The sequence below is a fragment of the Bidens hawaiensis genome, unplaced genomic scaffold (assembly GCF_021521415.1).
Source record: "Bidens hawaiensis isolate Kalapana, Puna unplaced genomic scaffold, B.hawaiensis_p1.1 tig00067152_1, whole genome shotgun sequence".
Lineage (NCBI taxonomy): Eukaryota > Viridiplantae > Streptophyta > Magnoliopsida > Asterales > Asteraceae > Bidens > Bidens hawaiensis.
The window spans coordinates 1-18279 of NW_027501895.1; the positions used below are offsets into that span (position 1 = coordinate 1).

At 36.8% G+C, this 18279-nt stretch overlaps 1 pseudogene; it reads right to left on the reverse strand.

Moving 5' to 3' along the window:
- Positions 1-8683: 8683 nt before the first annotated feature.
- On the reverse strand, positions 8684-13067 carry LOC143604857 (subtilisin-like protease SBT5.4; annotated as a pseudogene).
- Between the last annotated feature and the right edge of the window lie 5212 nt (positions 13068-18279).

Below are 18279 nucleotides of genomic sequence, written 5' to 3' on the forward strand. Positions count from 1 at the left end.
CGCCCCTTCTCCCCTTTCAAGGACTTGAATACGATCGATACCCCGTTGAGAATTGAGGAAACGTTTTATTGCTTTGTGGGCTGCAGACAACCACTTCACTATTGTTTAAGGATGATCTATTTCACAGAACAATGCTTTTTATAAAGATATACCGAGCTGTTGTTATTTGATATCTGTAATAAATAATTATTCTGTCTAGCATTATGACTTTGTTTGATTAGGCATAGCATCCACTTTTGTCAATTGTTGCAAAACTTAAACCATGTATTGGTTATTATAAGTATCATGTAGTTCACATGTTTATACTTTATATATACACTAGGTTATATGCCCGTGTATTACACGGGGCTGGGTACAAAAAAATCCGAACTTAACATTATTATTTTGACAATCGGTTTTGTATTTTAATGTTTCAAATAAATAATGAAATAAATGGAATATCAATATACCTTGCTTTGCCTTTAGCCATCTTCTTAAGCATACTACTATGATGATTTGTATCGTTTGTGGCATCAAATAGTCATATCAACACAATTTAAATATAGAAAATATCTTGTGCAAGTTATAAATTACTAAGTAATAAATTAGTATATTATATATTATATTTTATTACTATATTTTTAATTAAGTTTTTTCAAATTAAGAAATACAACCTGAATTGTAAGATATAAAAGAAGGTAGAAAAATTATATCAGGCTCAAAATTAGTGAAGAATATCCCCGCAATCCACTGGGGATACCATTTAGTCATTAATGATGATTAATTTCACATTAAAGGGCAATTCAAGTATACACATAACCATGAAGATACACCTCTGGTAGGAGAACATATAGAAAACAATAAACCATAAAACATACATTAATACATTATTATATAAATAATACATAGACATTGTTACAAAAAGTAATTTTATTATTAAAAGCAACTTCCAAAATGTTCAGGCAATGTAATTCATGCAGAGAGATGTCTTGGCGCTTCATAAAACAAAATATCAAAAACCTGAAATAAACAGGAAAAAATCAAAACCATTCATCAATACCAAAAGACAAAAATGCCTTTTAACAAAGTGAACATAGATAAACCTGATTGTAGCGAACCAACATATCTAGTAGGTGTTCTGAAACACGATACATTATGTATTTATGTGGTGGGTTTGGGTTGTTGATAATAATAGTATTGGCATACCCAATTTTTTCGCTAACCGAAAACTCCATACTGTATAGAAAGAGCTTAAAGAGCCTAACAAATATGTAAAATTAATATACAATTAACGATCACCGCCCCCATAAAGGATTTAAAAAATAAGCTACACGAAATAATTATGTAAACAAAAGTGCATTGGTTCCTACCTCAACTGCAGCTTCATATATCATAAGTATAGAAATAGGTGAGCCAGTGTTGGCGTTACAATTCAAGCTATTTCCGGGCCTTATGATCCAATACTTCTAACTTAAATAAAATCGTCTCATCTTTTGCCATATCTACTAACAATCCGTCTGTTTTGAAGGACGAAAACTCATAAACCAAATACAAGTTGATAAGATCATCATATATAACCAATATACAAAAGCTGCATATCAAGGGAATAGAAATTTTCTTGGTATATTTAATATTTCAAATGAAAAGGAAACAATCTGACATTATTTGATAATTACCACCCGATTACTAACTGAAGGCTTCTTTGGTTTCCACTGCGCCTTTGAACAATGGAAACACTTTCTTCACATCCTATTTGCTCATAAAACCCAAAAGAACATCGTTGTTGATGTACCTAGTTAACTTTAAATCACAAGATGCATCAAGAATAAGGGCAAATAGCAACGTACTTTTACAAATGGTCCGATTTAGTGACTATATTTTCTTTTGTCCCAACCTGATTATTAAAGTTATGACAATGGTTTAGTTGGTGATTAGTTCTTTTTTGTTTATATATGGTAATTATTTGTTACACTATTATTGACATGTTAGCCTATTCATTGATTTAAATACTTTATTTAACTAAGTTCTCAGACAAATTATGTCAAAAAATTACTTTAAATTGGCATTATTTCAATAGCAAATTAACTTTCCAAATAGTAGAACTTTCAACCAAACTGACATGTTTCCTTTCTAACTAAACGTTATGAATGGTACCCCTTTGACTCATCCGATTATAAAAATTACCCAAATCCCAATTTATAAGTAAATGGGTTACATAAACAAATTATGATTCAAACGATGATGTGAGATAAAACACAACTCGGATCAACCCATTCATAGAAAATGGGTCGATATTACCACCCTTAAAGAATCACCTCATATAATTCATTTTGAAGGTGTTCCTTTTACAATGAAGGCAGCCCATTGACCGTATTTGACTTTTTGGTCAACCTCGAGCACCAGAAAGGCAATTTAGACTAAATTAAAATTTGACAAACACTCTGATCTATCAAATAACACAAACAAAATTCATAATATGATATAGTATCTCACATGTCTTCATTAAACAATGGGGTTAATCATTAATTCTGAATAATACAATACCTTAAAGCTGCCTCCTCTGGATTAATGAAGCATCTCGTGAAACCAATACTTGTGTAAAATCAACAAAATATTATTAACGGATGCGAGATGTGAAGATTTGTTTGAGCGTTTTCGATTGCTTCTTCAAAACGATGCTGATTAGATCCAAACCGAAGTAAAATTTGGGGCCTTTTTCTAACATTATTATAGTACATGCTTTTGATCTCTATTTTACATGAAAATTACTTAGAACAAACTTATTTAAGAAATTTATTTAGAAAACTCACATACCACCTCATTAGCATATATTCCTCAAATGATCAGTTACATGCACTCCTGATGCAAACAATTAGTGAAGCATTCCTCAAACCTCTCACTTCCTACCCTGTTGCACATAAGTGGTAAATATGAGAAAGTTTCATGTATTAGACACAATAATAATAGCAATACGTTTAAGTGTCCAATGAATTCATCAAAAACCATTGTATCCTAATTACAATTAGGTGCCAATTAGTTCATCATCTTTTGCTAACAGCATAAAACTGTCTACCCTATTTATAAGCATGAAATTTAATGTTCAGAGAATTTAAATTTAAATTTTAAAACAAATATAAATTATAATTGACAAACATATCAGAAAAAAATGCTTCCAAAAATCGGTTTGTCATCCAAACATTTCTTAGTTGAAGATGCAACAAATGTTACATAATACGTACTATGTAAGCGAAATTTGCAAACAAAATGAATTTGGTTTACCATTCAAATATTTCTCAGTTCAAGAGAGTTTATCATATTTTTGCACCTCAAGATTACAATCTGAATGTTAATTACTAAATCATATTTTTTAGCACCCTGAATTCTTTTCAGTTAAAAGATGCTGAACAACTGAATGGTGTTATTCAACCACTGATTTAATTAAAAATTGAATGTCAAATTGAAATGGTATAGAGAAAATAAAACCTTATTTGAAAAACGAATCATAAGACTGTAACGATACCTCATTGTGCTTATTCTGCTTCACTATTGAATCATTGGGTTCTCACGTCACGTGCCAATTACAACTTCCATTTCCGCATATTTGGAGATTAGGGTTCAAAAAGTGACACAACGGTGATGGATGTGTCACAATGATGAGATCGATTTAGAGTTCATGTGAAACGGGTTTATGACCACACGAAAGCTATTCGTTTCACATATATTGATCAATTGAAAACTAAAAAAGTTAAGGCAGGAGATGGAGGACGACAGTTATGATGGTGGAGTCATTTTGTATTTGAGGTTTCTGGTGGTGAGAAAACAAAAACCTCCTGCAACTGCTGGTAACTTCGCCTAAACGTATGTTCTAAATTGTGGTGAACACGTGTCGCAATAATAGCAAATGAAAAATAGAGAGGAGGCCTGCTCTCTGAATAACACCTGTCCAACAAAAACCTTGTTTTATTATAACAGTAGATATAAACATGTGCCAACTACTTGATATGTATAATATATAATCCATTCATTGTCTAAATTTACCAACCGAGTAGTAACTAGTGAAAGAAGCATATGCATTCAAGATATATACTTATCGCACAAAAACTTATTTATTTATATTTGTAGTTTTGTTTCAGATAAGTTGTGTTTAATATACAATTAGTAAAATAACATCAAAATTTACTATTAAAGGTCCAGATAAATTAATTCAACCAACTAAATATTCAAACGTTAAGATTTATAAATTTGAGTAAAAACCCTGAAAACTTAAAATTAATAACAGTAATTAATGGTAAATACTAAATAACTATTTTAAATTTAATGATGATCATACTTAAATTTTGATGGTTCTAACTTTGGGTATAATGTTGATATATTTTTATAACTATTCAAATAAAATATATTGAAACGGGAAAGGTGAAATTCACAATACTTGAAAAGTGAGTTTATAACATCCTAGAACCAATGGCAAGGCCCATCCTTATGACTCATAGTTTTAAGCTCTCCCATAGTTTCAAAATGCCTATCCACCAATCATAATCCGCAGAACTGATTAATTGAGCCAAAGAGAGACCAGAACTATTAACCAATATAGACTCATACTAGACCAGGGGCCCTAACCAAAATGAATAAAAAATAAACATTAACCAACAAGGGATTCTAACAGTAACGATAAACAAACAGATGACTACGTACCTGATAGCATAGTCTCCTTATTGTTTTTTTCCCTTGTCAACGTGTTGCATTTAAGCTTAGCAATGTGAAATTAATATAACTTGTTCCAACACTTTCTATTTATAGTTTTATTTCACTTTTATATTATTGTGTTTCTGTTTTCTTTTACTTAGAGAATCCTTTACAATTCTGGCCTTTCACTAGCAGGCTGTCTTTTCAAAATGCATACTAGTATAACAAATAACCCTTGTTAGGTGTCGAAGCATGAAATGAATCTGACCTGATCCATGACGATGTTTCCACGGATTTCGAGATGAACGAACCACGCCTTTATCTTCTTCTCCGGTTGCTTGAGATCTGCAATGGCTTTTTGGGGGTGTGGAGGTGACTGCTAAGAAATCTCAAGGATCTTTTGTTTACAGACACAAAAATATATGATGGCAGCTCTTACTGAGCATCCTCCTTAATAAGGAGGTGAAGACCTCCTTATATAGAGAGCCTCATGGCCACCATCATGGTACCCTAATGGGCCTAGCCCAGTTAGGGTTACCTCCACAAAACCCCCTCAGCCCAATAACATTGTGTTAGTCCGTATAATAAAATAAGCCAAACATAATAAATTTAGGGTCGTAAAACCGGGTTTAGTACCATACCCCTACAAGCCCCCCAAGTCCAGTGTTGCTCCTAGGCGTGCAAGCGTTTAGGTGGAGCGCTGGATTTTATAAGGTGTGTTAGGACGTGAGGCGGTTTTTTCCCTTTTCTTCGGCCTTGTCTTTATTGTCTTTGAGTTTTGGGAGGTTTTCTCCATGATGGTGACATGTTGTGGTCCTTATGATAATGATGGTGCACTAGCATGAATAAGATATAGCACGCATCATAACAATAGTGGCGCGGGGCCTAATAAAAGATAGAGTGCGCGTCTCGATAATAATGTAATGTAACTTGCGCGCGAGGCAGCTTACGAGTTATAAAAATAATTAAGCTTGCGCGTGAGGCGACTTACGAGCTATAAAATAATAAAGCTTGCGCGTGAGGCGACTTACGAGCTATAAAATAATAAAGCTTGCGCGCGAGGCGACTTACGAGCTATAAGAATAATTAAGCTTGCGCGTGAGGCGACTTACGAGCTATAAAATAATAAAGCTTGCGCGCGAGGCGACTTACGAGCTATAAGAATAATTAAGCTGGCGCGTGAGGCGACTTACGAGCTATAAAATAATAAAGCTTGCGCGCGAGGCGACTTACGAGCTATAAGAATAATTAAGCTTGCGCGTGAGGCGACTTACGAGCTATAAAATAATAAAGCTTGCGCGCGAGGCGACTTACGAGCTATAAGAATAATTAAGCTGGCGCGTGAGGCGACTTACGAGCTATAAGAATAATTAAGCTGGCGCGTGAGGCGACTTACGAGCTATAAGAATAATTAAGCTGGCGCGTGAGGCGACTTACGAGCTATAAAATAATAAAGCTGGCGCGCGAGGCGACTTACGAGATATAAGAATAATTAAGCTGGCGCGTGAGGCGACTTACGAGCTATAAAATAATAAAGCTTGCGCGCGATGCGACTTACGAGCTATAAGAATAATTAAGCTGGCGCATGAGGCGACATACAAGCTATAAAATAATAAAGCTGGCGTGTAGCCATGTGGGATATTATTAGGCTCCCGACCTTTAAGTTTGGCGCGTGGCCATATGGGTTTATAAGGATTCCCAACCTTTGAATATGTGGGATTCCCAATCTTTTGGTTTGGCGCGCGGCCTATGGGTTTATGAGGATTCCCAACCTTTAAGTTTGGCGCGTGGCCTATGGGTTTATGAGGATTCCCAACCTTTAAGTTTAGCGCGTATGTGATATGCGCCATGCGCAGATGTTTCACGCGCGGATGTGATATGCGTGAGCATACGTGATGCGTGAGCATATGCGTGAGCATACGTGATGCGTGAGCATATGCGTGAGCATACGTGTAGGTTTTGGCTTTCTGTCTTCATGACATCCTGATTTTAAGCCTCGTCTATATTTTGTGGGTTGACCCGCCTCGCTCAATGTAGGGCGGGTGCATACCCCCTTCAAGCCCCCCAGTCTAATGTGTCTTGTCTCGCGCGAGCGAGATAAGATAGATATTAGACAAGTTTGCTTTTTCAAGAGGGCCTGTTTTTTCTTTTTCTTTTCTTGCACGCGCGTTGCGCGTGATTCCATCCCTCTGGTGAAAACGAATAGTCAATGCACGTGGTTGGTTGGTGTTGGATCGCGGTGGTGCGGTGCTCGGCGCTAGCGCGCATGAGTGACGGCGCGCTGCTGCTTCATGGCGATGTATTGAATCGTGGTGGCGCATGCGTGGTGGCGATGTATTGAATCGCGGCGGCGCATGCGTGATGGCGGTACATCGAACCATGGTGGCGCATGCACGATGGCGCGCGCGTGTGCTTGTTGAATATAAAGTATGCTTACACGTTGAAATTTGAACAAGGTTGTAAGGAATTAATTAAGTACTCCTTAATAGTTGCCATATTTCAGGCTATTTTGCGATATTTTGAATATGCTGACACGTGTCTTGGCATTTCGTTATTCCTCTTTTGCGCGACGTTATCGTGCATTTATTATAGGGAATTATGAATGAGTTCTTTAGCCTTTGCGCGTCTATATTTGGCGCATCCATTATAATCCCATGCGCGGCCCCGACCTGAAACCTCAACAACTGTGTTTTGGCATGTGCTTTGCCTTAGTTGTGCTTAGGTATGTTATGGTCGAGCCGCGCAATACGCAGGATGGATGCTATGAGTAATTTGAGCTAAGGCTCATATTATTGGGCTAAGGCCCTGACGTTTTAGAGTTAAAACCCGTCAACGCGTTTGAGCTTGAAGCTCGCGCATGTATGTTTTACTTCGTTTTATTTTTAGTTTGATGTCAATATAATGTTGTCATATTGCTCAAATTAATAAAAGGAAGTGTGAAACATGTATGCAAAGATCAAAATCAGGCTTGCACATGCATGGCGGCGGAGTCGTGACTCGCGGGCGAGCATGCATGGTGGCGAAGCTTGCTCCTTGGCAGTGCGCATGCATGGCGGCGGAGCGGTGACTCGCGGGCGCGCATGTATGGCGGCGAGTCTTTTGCGCAAAACCCACATGGTGGTTTCCGCGGAGTGAGAATTCGCTGGCGCGCGTGCATGGCTGCGGGAGTCTCCGTAATCAAGATTGTAATTTTAAACCTAAAATCCAGGTCTGTAATCCAGATCTAGATCTGTAAATCAGATCTAGATAGATCTGAAGCTCGGAGCGGAGAGAATTTAAAACCATCACAGATCCGGAGGTTTGATCATCCGAATCAGGTAGTTTCTTTTTTGGATCTACAAATCCTTTTCAGCTTCATTTTTGCACAGATCTGGAAGCCTCTTTTAGATCTATGGATCTTTTTGAGCTTTAATAGAACAAGTCTTGAAGCCTCTTTCTGTAAACTTCCAGATCTGGGTTTTTCTTGGGAGAGATCTGAGGACAGAGACGAAAATCGAAGGGTAGTTCGTTGCCGTCCCACGAATGGCGCCAATGTCGAAACATGAAATGAATCTGACCTGATCCATGACGATGTTTCCACGGATTTCGAGATGAACGAACCACGCCTTTATCTTCTTCTCCGGTTGCTTGAGATCTGCAATGGCTTTTTGGGGGTGTGGAGGTGACTGCTAAGAAATCTCAAGGATCTCTTGTTTACATACACAAAAATATATGATGGCAGCTCTTACTGAGCATCCTCCTTAATAAGGAGGTGAAGACCTCCTTATATAGAGAGCCTCATAGCCACCATCATGGTACCCTAATGGGCCTAGCCCAGTTAGGGTTACCTCCACAAAACCCCCTCAGCCCAATAACATTGTATTAGTCCGTATAATAAAATAAGCCAAACATAATAAATTTAGGGTCGTAAAACCGGGTTTAGTACCATACCCCTACATTAGGGAATTGAAACTATAAGCTGAATAGCATTCCTTACAAACTACTCATTACTTATTACATCAACTACTAACATATGTATGGTTTAGGCCACAGAAACCACAATGGGGCTTTTCACGTGGTAATGCTTGTCATTAGACCACACTAGTTCCCCGAAAACATAATCACTAATCACATGTGCCATCAGCTTTCATCGTCAACTCAAACTTGTGTTCTTCACCCTTCTTCCCAAATGCAAGAGTACTTGGCTTCACATCCACTGATATCCCAGCAGGGCTCTTAACATGAACTGTATATGTGCCGGGTGGCCCCACATTCGTCAGTCTTCTTGTTACGGTGACAGTACCGTTAAGTTTATCGACAGTTATGGAAGGGTAGTTGAAGTCTAAGAGGCTGCGCTTTCTAGGACATTTGTAAGGTTGACCCGAAAACTTCTGGATTATGGTTTTGTTGTATCCTCTAGTGCATAGGAAGTTAAGATAATCATTGACAGTTAGATTGTAAACTAGTCCTGGATTTATAGCATGATTTGGATTAATCTCTCCAGCTCCACGGCTAAATGGATCTGCCTCGTTTTTAGTTTCATTCATCATCGGGGACCCCCTGTTGTCTCTTATACTTGCTGTACATCAAAAAATACATCACACAATATTAAAAATTGTTAATAACTAAGACGTACGATCATTGTTAACTTCACCCGTGGTCATGATGGCGGATTTGATGGCTGCAGGGCTCCAGTCAGGGTGGACACTTTTGAGAAGCCCAACAACTCCAGCAACATGTGGGCAAGACATTGAAGTGCGTGATAGTAACTTATATGGTAATACTGGTTTTACATCTTCGGTGAATGCTGCAATAATATTGACTCCAGGGGCTGTAATATCCGGCTGCACATTTTTATAAAATTAATGTCAGTTTTCAATTCTGATCCTGCAAAGAAAGAATATCAGTTGGTAGATCAAAAACCTTAAGAATCTCCGGTGTGATAGAATTTGGCCCCCTAGAAGAGAAGTTGGCCAACAATGGAGCAGGCTCTATATCAATAGCAGGTACAAGATAGGTTATGCGCCCCAATGCAGAACTACATCAACATACCATATATGTCAGTGGCATCAAGGATATATCATGACAAAGTGGGTCGGGTCAAGCCATGCTGAGTTGAAGGTAGTTACTTGGTAGAGTTGAGATAGGCATAGAGACGAAGCCCGTCAGCATATGCAATATGTATTGCAGGCAACAAATAATCGTCACCTATTATGTTATTTCCATTGGCTTCATCATTGCACAGAATCATGCCAACAGCACCAGCAATATCAGCATTTAAGCTTTTGACAGTCCCATCAATGCGTCCACTTAGGCACACCAAGATCTTTCCCTTAACCTTCCCCGGGTCAAGTGCATCTCTATAGCAAAGCATCCTACACACACACACACACGCACACACACACACACACACTTATAAATACACCATCAATATTTCAATAGAAAACCAAGAGAAACTTGGAAAATGTTTCAGAAAATAAAAGTCTGTACGCATCCATCATTGTTGCATTTTTTACTTTAGCATTTGCAGCATTAATTATAGTATAAAATCCGGGATGTGGCAAGGGTTTGGGCATTCCTAATCCCTGTTATTGTAAGAAATAAAAAGTACTAGATGTTATATTTGAAACGAAAACAAGGTAACTGATAAAATAAAGAGTAAGGGTATTTTAACCTTCAAGTGAAGTCCATTAGCAAGATGAACTGAAGATCGAAACTCACGGTCAATTGTGCTAGCGCCTACGGTTATAACCCAAGGAGCCACATTGGAGACTGTTCCTGGTTTTGGTCCACTATTCCCGGCAGAAAACACAACGGTGATTCCTTTCATGACAGCATGGAATGAGGCAATGGCTAGACCATCATCTATGTATTCAGCAGGCTTTCCACCAAGAGATGCTGAAATTACATCAACACCATCATGGATGGCAGCTTCAAACCCTTTCATTATATCTGCTGGATCGCATACAGGTTCTAGAAAGGTAGGTGGCCAGCAGACCTTGTAAGCAGCTACTCGGGCGTGTGGTGAACCGCCTTTGGCAGTTCCCATCCAGACACCTTGAAAACTCACATTTGGAACAAAATTCCCACCTGCAGTTGATAATGTATGACTCCCATGCCCGTAATGGTCACGTGCACTGTTCATTGAAGGATCTAATATTCCATATGAGGCCTGATAAGCTTTGTTATAGTACTTGGCACCAATAAGTTTACTGCAAACGTACACCATCAAGATATAAATAATAACGTGTATACAATATTTTAATGTAATTAAAACAAACAAGAATATAGAAGTAATATGCTTACTTGTTACAAGGAACTAGGGTTTGGTTGTCACAGCCACCCTTCCATTTAGATGGAATGGAACCGTAACCCTCGCCACTAAAGCTTTTCGATTCGGGCCAAACACCTGCCAAATGATTCAATTATACAATCAACATGTAATTAGCACTCAAAATGGATTAGTAAGCTAGGTACAAAACAAGTTACCAGTGTCAATATTGGCGATGATGATGTTTTCACCATAGTTTGCTTTTGGCCACAAGGAAGACGAACCAGCGAGCTTCAAGAAATCCCAGGAACGGGTTGTGTGTAAATTTATGCCTTTATTCTGGATCACCGACACCACATTTGGATGCTCTACATGTTATAAATGTAAGTTAAATAAACTTGAGCGGGAACTAACAATTAACATGAACAGTAGAGTAGTAGCAAGAAGTAAACAAGATAAACCTAGAGGTTCTAGCAAGTTTTTGGCTATATTTTTGACACACAAAGAGTAACTTCGGACATGTGAATAGCACCTTTATCAAGAGTAAATTTCGGCAGACGGAACAGTACTGTTTTCCGGTCTTGATAGGTTTTTTTTTTTTAATTTAAATCGTATTATTGGTTGTAAACGGCATTTTTACTTTTAACAATGTTTTCTGTCAAGCTATGAATAGTGGTTTCTACATGGTGAACTTTTTCTATCGGTTGTGAACAACGTTTCGGATGTGATTAGTGTTTTCGTGATGTATAGTGAATTCATGCGTGAGCAGTTAGGGATACGCGGTTTGCTGTCTAGGGTTAGTGTCATACTAGAATTTAATACATGAATTGAAATGTGAAATTTGGAATAGGGATTCAGAACTGAAAACTGGAAGCGATGACGACTAAGGTTTGTACATCAAACAGACGTAAATTCAGATTCCATAATGAGGAGTTGGAAGAATAAGTTTATGTACCATAGGAAGAAGTTGTGATTGGATTAACAAGAAGCTACCGCAATTCATTATGACAGTAAGTCTACTATTTTTTAGCAAGTAATCCGACAAGCACATTGATCTTAAATCTCATTTTATAAGAGAAATGGTGGCATGAACTAGTTCACTTAAAATTCTGCAATACAAGTTAATGATCAAGTGGCTGAGATATATTCTTACCAAGCATTCTCAAAAGGAAAAGCTCATGTTCTTTAGGCATAAATGTGTGTGAAGATGTTTGAATAAAGGGTAGGTATTGATAGTATTTCTAACACACAAATTAAGTTAAAATATTTGTTATCTTTCCAGTTTAATTTGATAGGATAATCAATTCTTTCCATGTTTTCTATCTAAGCAGTTAAGGTCCTTGATTCTCAATATGTATCATTTAACGCATTGGCGTGTATTTCCTTGTTAATGCATGCAATCATAAAGGTAAATTATCTTTTGATTTCTAAGTTTGTTAGTTGTTATTCATCGGATAACCAAATTATAAGATTTAAGAATATTAATAAACCTGCAAGTTTAGATGCATCTTGTTCATCGAGAATCACAGCAAAGCCGTTAAACTGTTTATTGTACGAGTAAATCAAGGCCTCATCAACCCTTTCTTTGCTGTTTCAAAACACAACGAAGGAAAAAAATAAGTCCACTACTTTGATCATCGAAAGTAAAGCTATGATGTTTTGTTTTTGTATACAGATATATCATTTACCTCCCTAATATTGAACCAAGAAACTCAAAGTGAGACTCTTTAATTTGAGATGCTTCAAATTCATTATTTAATCCTCCCAAGTAGACTATATAAGACTGCCAAAATCATAAAGCATATGCTAAAAGAGCTTGAGATAAGTTCAATAATCTCTTGCCTTAGTTATTGAAGTTGTAACAATACTTTGTTTGGGTTGGTATTTTGTGTTTCTGGTTATGATTCTACTTTTCTTAATTGACACAAACACACATAAAAGAAAAAAAGGAAAAAAAATAGTTAATATATATACTAATATACAGAAAAAGGAAACAGTGATGAAGTACTTGCATATATAAGTGCATGAATGCTGGCAACGAATGAGAATAGGTTTATACCTTTTTGCTACTTTTGATTGCCAAAGAAGATGACTGCAATACACATGCAGTGATGAAGATGGCAACAAGAACTCTAAACAACTTCATCTTCTGCATTTGTTCTAATTGATGCAAGATAATTAAATTGATAACCGAAATTTTCAACGCTAATTCTTGATATTAATAAAAAAATAAATAATACCTTGACATAATAAATAGGAAACAAGGTATTTACCATTACACAAAACTTAATTTTTATATATTACTTATGATGTCCTTAAAATATTTAGCATTACTTATGAATTTTTCATTGGGGTCTTGGGGGCCCGACCTGCATAGAGTGGGCCCGCCCCTAGCTCCGGCTCAACTTGTAAAATTAAGCTCGAGTTAGCTCGTGTCTTATTTATTTATTTGTATATACAAAGCAAAAGGTAATATTTTTAAGATACACATAATACAGAATTTATAATTTATATATATTCAAATTTGTAACATACAGTATAGTGGTGGTTATAAATTATATATATTATAGAAACCACGGCTATAATTTAAACGAGTCTTGCAAAGATAACTTAACTTGGCTCATTAACAAACCTATCCATCTCGTGCATGAATCGTTTACATACAAACGAGTGTATGTGTGTGTATCAGATCTCATGTTTAGTGTAATATGCTTAGATGCATCCGGGGGAGCCAACAGTCTCAAAAGAAACATGCATCCGGCAATCCGGTAGCAGTTAGGGGAAAGAAAAATTGCATAACAAAATCTATATAAAAAAATTTTATGTAAAAAAAAAAGAAAGCAAAAAAAAAAAAATTCCTACCTAGCGTTTTAGTCCTTGTTGATTAGCTAAGCCACCTACGGTTTTATTATAACCAGGCATCAAATCAATTATAGAAATTAATTTAACCATATCAAACACATACTTTTTTTGAATTTTATTCGTATCAAATCATTTGTAATTACACCATTAATGCAGATTATACCCACAATTACGTACAGTATTACTCCAATCTAAATATTTAATTGCGTCCGTTATTAAAAATACAGCATTCACACCATTTCACTTATTTATTTATGGAAGCTTTTTTTGAAACATTAATTTGAAAGTTATGTCAATGAGCGGGTGGAGTGGTAAGAAAGAAACTTGGGTAGTGTTTGTTATGAAGCAATGGAAGGTGGAATGTAATAAGCCATTCCAAAGGAATGGAAAAAAACATGTTTGGTTAATATGTATGAATGGAATGGATCATTCCAAATGAAATGAAACTCCTTCCATTTTTAGGATTTTCATTTCTTTGGATATAGGTGATTTTTTTTCTCATTCCTTCAAGGAATGAAAAAGTCAAAAAGTCAAAATCATTATTACTATTATAAAATTATAATTATATTATTATTATTATTATTTTCTAATTATAGTTATTATGTTATCATTGTCGTTTTGTATATTATAATATAACTATTATTATATTAGAACTATTACTACATTATCAATATATTTTATTTTTAAATTAAATGAGTTAACATTTCACAACGCATATACAGTTTAACGATCTCGTTGCAGCACGAGGTCTTAAAAATACTTATTATGAATATTCATTTATTATTTATTTATTTTTTATTATTATTACTAATAAAAATATTAATAATGATAAAGTGATTAATCATTCAATTCTTACATGGTAACCAAACATGACAATGGAATGGTAATGATCCATTTCATTCCTTTCTCCATTCCATTACCACGACTATTCCATTCCCTCATCTATTCCATTACCCCGTACCAAACATACCCTTGGTGTTCATGTGACCCTACTTCAATTCCTGCTCTCATCATTTAGCGTCGGCGGCACCAGGTGATGGTGGGATACTAAGCGAGTATGTAATGTTCACTAGTTGGATCCTTGAAGCGAACGACTTTTATCTCACCAAACTATTGTGTCTTCAGGCGAGTGTTGTTGGCCTTAGGTGAGGGTTTTCCCTGGATCAAAAGACGAGTGTATACTGATGTTGTGAACTTAACTAGTAGTTCATTTGAAGGATTTGTTGACAGTTTAAAAAAATTTCAAACCAACTTATTTGTAAGTAAACTTGATTTCTATGTTTCCAGTTAATATGTATGATTGTGTTATCCAATTTGAAAAAAAAAAGAAAAAAAAAAGAAAAAATATGATATAATGAGTGTAGTCATAATTAAGTTACTATCGTAAAGTTTCAATTGAAAAAACAAAATATTACAAATGTTCAGTAGAAAATATTACTAAACAGAGGAGGAAGGATAGAGACATATCTACGATTTAGAGATTAGACATATAAACATGCGTCTCTCGGAGAATATGGTTGTTGATAAGACTTCCGAATAGAGGTGTTCAAAAAAACCGGTTTGGTCGGTTTAACCGAAAACCGGTTAATAGAAAAACCGGTTATTAAAAAACCGGTTAGACCGGTTATTGAACCGCCGGTTAGTACTTCGGTTACTCATTCGTGGACAAAAACCGGTTATTGAACCGGTTAGTAAAAAAACCAGTTAAATTTAAAAACCGGTTAACCTAAAAACCGGTTAACGGTCAAAAACCGGTTAACCTAAAAACCGGTTAACCGGTTTTTGACCGTTATAAAACGGCCATATGACCGTTTGGGTCCTTTTTTGCCCGTTTTTTCTTGATTTCTAGCCGTTTTTTTTAACATTTTACCCTCACAAACAACTATATATAGTTTAGGTTGGGTAGGTTAGCTCACACTCGATTATACAACTCTACTAGCTCTAAACGTTTATTTCATACGCGATTATTTTGTTATCTCACACTCAATTATACCACATTACCACTCCATACGCTCTTATTTCGTAGTCGTTTATTTCATACTCGTACTCGTTTATTTCATACTCGATTATACGCTCTTATTATCATGGCCTCCCAAAGTGCTGCTTCATCCGTCAACATGGGTGCCTCGAACACAGACATAACGGTCGTTCGGATCATCCCCACAAAATGAAACCAAGATGTGTGGCAACATTTCGACCTATGCGAACTGTCTAACGGTCGCCAAAAAGCTCGATGCAAGCACTGTTTGAAGTTCTATGCCAAAGATGCAAACTCCACTTTAAAAGCGCATATACAACAGCGCTTTTGCAAGGCCTTGAAGGACGAAGCGGGAAGTAGTTCGCAGCCGGAGATGACGAATCAAGGAGGGGTGTTTACGTACGACGTTGAAGCGGTACGTCAACAGTTTTCAAACTTTGTGATTCAACAAACACTTCCTTTCAACCACTTCGACAACCCTCAATTCACGGAGATGATGCAAAACTATGTTCAACCACGCTACCAACACGTAAGTCGTTCGACCCTTAGAAGAGATTGTCTTAAAGCATGGAAAAACGCTAAATCCGAACTAATTTCATACTTTTCAAACTTACAAACTGGTGTAAACTTAACAACGGATGTTTGGTCGGTACCTCATGGTTCGCCCGACTCATACATTTGTGTGACGGCTCATTGGGTTGACCCCGAGTCGTGGCAAATAATGAAACGAACCGTTACGTTTCAATTTTTTGATTACCCGCACACGGGGGGTAGAAATATTTTTCAAATCTTGGATAAAGTCATTCGACAATACAAAATTGAAGATAAAATCTTTTCAATTTCGTTTGATAACGCGTCCAACAATACGGCCGCGGTTGGCCATTTAAAATTAAAGTATAAACCTATTTGTGATGGAGCGTTTTTTCATAGCCGATGCATTGCACATATTATCAACTTGGCCATGCAAGATGGGTTAAACGTGATCGAAACGCAAAGAAACAGTTTTAAAAGAATGTTACGAGATGTTTTTAGCAACAATAAAACATTTTCAAGATACAAAAAATTTTGTGTAGAAGCTAATTGTCAATGGTTGGGGCCAAATTGGGATTGTCCAACAAGATGGAACTCGACTTGTAATATGTTTGAGAAAGCCATCCAACAAAAAGAATCATTAATTGCGTTTCATCAAATTTTGTCAAGTAGGGGTAAATGTGCACCATATGATCCTAGAAACTGGTTATTGATTGAGATCGTTACGGAGGTCCTTCAAATTTTTAAATCTTGCACAACTAGTTTATCCGGGGTTTACTATCCAACAAGCCCCATTGCTTTACCAAAAATTGCTGTCATGTGCACAAAGTTGAGTGAACTTGATTGTAGGGGTGCACCTTATTTTGATATGGGTGTAAAAATGAAAGAAAAATTTAGAAAATATTTTCAACAACTACCCGCTGTTTTGACATGTGTTGCTGCGTTAAACCCTTGCATCAATGTTGGTGGTGTTGAAGCTTTAATAGAAAAAATTTGTGATGAGCTTGGGTTAAACGACGATCAAAACCCCTATTATAGCCAAACTTTAAAGAATGCTTTCACCACCATCTTGTCAAACATGTATGATGTCTACCTTACAAAATACGGGTCGTCTTCCCAAATTCATGACTCGTTAAGAGCTGTTGCCCAATCCCAATCCCAAACCGACCTTGAAATGGGGATGTACTACATGATTTGGGAAGACGCCGGTAAACGTCAAAGGGTAAAAACCCCAAGCAGTGAACTTGGAAGGTATGGTGGTACCAACTTTGTGAAACACATGACTCCGGATGAATTTAGAAGTCTTGCTTTGCTGGCTTGGTGGAGAGGTAAGGAGGATGAGTTTCCGATCCTCGCCGCCATGGCCAAAGATTTACTAACGGTCCAAGCTTCCACGGCAGCTTCGGAGTCTGCTTTTTCTGTTTCTGGCAGGGTTATATCGATTAGGAGGACTCGACTCACTGCACCAGCTATAGAGATGTCGATTTGCTACAAGGATTACTTGGACTCTTTAGATAGGGCACAACATCAACGCTCACTCGAGGGGGAAATGGAGTATGAAGCGGGCTTGTATGAAGACGAGGTCAATGAAGGACACACTCAACCAATGACCGATGAAGAAGCCGCGTACGACGATTACCTAAGAAATAGCTCGGGATCGGGTAGCGAAGAAAATTAGTTAAAGAAACAGCAAACATGGAGGCAAATCATGAGTAAGAAACAGCAAGTTGTTCATGTAATTGTGTCTAAGCATTCTTTTTCCTAATATGTGCTCTTATTTACTTGTTGATTTGGATTTTTCTAATTTAGTTAAAGAAACAGCAAACATGGAGGCAAATCATGAACAAACTGCGATTGGGAACAACAGGAGCATCTGCTAGTTCACGATTTAATGTTTGTATTTTTGAGTTAAATCATGAACAACAGTTCTTGGCAGAGATTTCTTCAGTGTTAATGATTTAATGTTTGTATTTTTGAGTTACAAATATGCGATAAC